Source organism: Silene latifolia, chromosome Y (assembly GCF_048544455.1).
Source record: "Silene latifolia isolate original U9 population chromosome Y, ASM4854445v1, whole genome shotgun sequence".
In the NCBI taxonomy this organism is placed as follows: domain Eukaryota; kingdom Viridiplantae; phylum Streptophyta; class Magnoliopsida; order Caryophyllales; family Caryophyllaceae; genus Silene; species Silene latifolia.
Genome location: NC_133538.1, coordinates 125,311,253 through 125,314,545, shown reverse-complemented (window position 1 = coordinate 125,314,545; position 3,293 = coordinate 125,311,253). Strand labels below are relative to the sequence as shown.

Sequence of the window (3,293 nt, the reverse complement as noted above, 5' to 3'; positions counted from 1 at the left end):
TTATCTGACTATAATAACCTTTTGTTTGTTATTTAACACACTAATCCCTCATACATTTCACACTAAACTAACTTTAATATTAAAACCCCAAACCACCCAATATCATCATCTTCTTCTTAACCACCGCCACCTCTCCGCCCTCGTTGACCACCACGCCGGCGCCACCACGCCACCACCAAACCCTCCTACCGATTTGTCCCTGTAATAACCACCACCATTTCCACCCTTATCAACCCTAAATCCCCAAATCAATTACAATCATCTTCAATCAACATTCATCAATGGCGAAGTACGAGGTATCACCATACCTCATTAATTGACTCCAAATTGCACTTCGCAAAGAATCCGGGGAGCAGCCAAACTAACCCATCCTCATTTCCCTGATCTCTTTTCCCCAAAAAAATCCAAACAAAAACACACAGTTCAACAAACCTCATTTCCTCTTGATTTGCGGCATAATCCAATTTCCCAACTTTCTTAGACAAATCACAATCTAACCAATTTAACTATCTTTCTGGAAAATGGGTTGGAAATTATGGGGAGCAGCCATTGTAGGAGTTGGGATAGTGATAGGAGGATGAGGGGTAAGTAAACAATATGGGTTAGATAAAGATTAAATTATACGGGTTTTCGAGGTATTATCGGATCGTTTAGGAATATAGGTAATACCAGTTTATGTTGCGGTTCATACATTAACTTTGGCACTTTGTCTGCCTTATGCTATTTTCTTTGAAGTTGGTGCTTCTCTTCTTTTTGGATTTCTTCCTAATATTTTTTTTGGTGAATTTTTTTCAATCTGATTCATTTCTGGGCTGCTCATTGTTGTAGACGGAGGTGCGTGGAGCAGGTGATGAATTGAGGTGAATGGTTGAATTGGTCGCGATGGTGGTCGGGATCTGGAATTAGAAGGAGGTGGTTGGTAATTGACGGTAATGGTGATTGATAGTGATGCGGTGGTGGCGAAGTTGTTGATTGCTGGTGCTTGTTGATGGGCACGAGTCTTGGTGGCTTGATTTCGAGGCCGCGTTGGATGGAGACGGAAACGGAGGAGCAGCTGGTGGTTGAATGGTAGTGACGATGGTGAAAAGTTGGTTGCTTGTTGACTCGGTTCCGATGTCGGGTTTTCAGACGAAGAATATGGCAATGGAGTTTTGTTAAATGAGAACTGAAACTGGAGGTGTTTTTATGGTGGATTAAATGACTTATAGATTGAAGTATGAAAATTGTTGATTGAGTTTGCAGCATAACGAAAGAGACAAAAGAAGTGGGTTTGTGATTTATGTATAATTAGTGAATTAAATAACAAAAAAAAAGGTCATTAGTCAAAAAACTAACGGAGTGATGACGGAAGTTTGACTAGGGGCATTCTGGGAAAGAAAAACGTAAATACAGAGGTATCATATGTAGAAAGTTAAAAAGAGGGGTGCCATGTGTAATCTGCCAAAGTTCGAGGGTACCATGGGAAAAAACCGTTAATAAATTGAGAGTTCTGAATCTTATTTATTAAAAGAACCACCACAAAGCTGACTCTGTTAAAAGTTCATTTTTTATATTTCTGTAAAGAAGTGGCCCACCACCTTCTATGGCCTTCTTTTATTTACAAATAAATCATACGGTTACACAACAATCAATCGAACAAATGGTCTCATATATGATAATGTACATTGCTCACTAATTAATTTTGATAAAATAATTATTAATAATTCTGATTGTTAACTTGATAAAGATATAAAAAATAACAAAATCAACAGCTAAAATACAGTATAGAAAATTAATATATATTGAACTCAAACAAAAAAAATACTCCAAATACACTATAATTTTGATAAAATAATTTTATAAATTCCTTACAATTATTAACATAAATACAAAATTCAATAAAAATTAAAAAAATAAGTTATATTTAAAAATTTATTAACACTGATATAACTATACCATAATCTCTATACTATAAAAGTTGAAGCATTTCAAGCTTTTCTGTTGGTCCCTTATTTTTAGGGAGTGCAAATTCTTTCATTTCACTTGCAATCCCACGTTTCATTTGCACAATTAATTGCCCTCTCTTCTCCTTTCATTTATTAATCTCTCCAACTTATTAATTATATTATGATTTCATGGTTTCATTTCATTAATTACAAGAAGTCTATCATACCACAAAAAACTGCAACATTCAGAACTTCAGTAAATTGAAATAGTAAAAATCATTAATTATATTAAATAATATAGAAACAAAGTAATTTAAAACAGACAAATAAAAAAATAAATTAATTGAAGGTAAAAAAGCTCAAATTCTATGGTTGTATAAGAGTCTGTCACGCCAAGATGATAGTTAATTTCAGAACGAGAAATTTCTTTAATCTACCACAAAATAAAGTTTAAAATTATACTCCTACTTTTCTATATATGACTTTCTCACATTTCGAGACACACACTTCTCTCTTCAATATCTCTCAAATTATAAATGGTATATTTTTTTAATTTTTTACCAAATATATTTTTGTAAATATTAAAGTCAAAGACTTACCTCGAAAAAGCAAAATGTCATATATTAAAAAATGAAGGGAGTATCAAACACATGATTAACGAATTAATCAAATAACAAAAACGATTGAATGAAACAGAAGAGGACGAGAAGGATTGGGATAAAGAGGTTTAAAGATACATGAAGTATAAACAAGAATCACAATTGAAAATTTAAGTACCAAGCTATGATGTTTGGATTCTGCGACCATGTTTATAAAAATAATATACACTACTAAATCCTTTATCACGATTTTATATTTCTCTTTAATAGCTTCTCATGAAATTGCTCAGCCATCCAATATTTCATAATCGTTTCTTTAAAATTTGTGATTGATTTGATCAAATAAACTTTGTAATAGAAAAAATTGATTACATAAATCAGAGATGAAAAATAGTAGATGTTTAATTGAATGATATAGTAGAAATAATGGGGATTGATGGAGAAATATGATAGAAGAGGGGAAAAGAAAGATAATACAGAATTTGAGGGAGGATGATTATTAAGAGGCACAAATGAGAAATGAGTACGGTTTTGGTGGAACTTGCATTATATACTCTCAACATTTATCAGATTTTTCTAGATTTTTTATTTAAAAACCAGTTGATGGGTCGGCGGACGAATGACATTTGTTTCACCCGAATCCGATTCACGCGTCACCCACCCGTTAACTTTGGGTTTTCATTAGTTTAAATTTTCATGTGGATGGGTGTTAGAGCGGGTATGGATGAAATTGACATCCCTAGATGTGATGCCTTTGTAGAGAGGGTGA

At 33.3% G+C, this 3,293-nt stretch overlaps 1 non-coding gene across 1 annotated transcript; it reads right to left on the bottom strand.

Moving 5' to 3' along the window:
* Positions 1-2,279: 2,279 nt before the first annotated feature.
* LOC141636859 (small nucleolar RNA snoR8a) lies at positions 2,280-2,368 on the bottom strand. Its single transcript, XR_012541439.1, has one exon. It is a non-coding gene; the product is annotated as a small nucleolar RNA snoR8a (small nucleolar RNA).
* Positions 2,369-3,293: the final 925 nt, after the last annotated feature.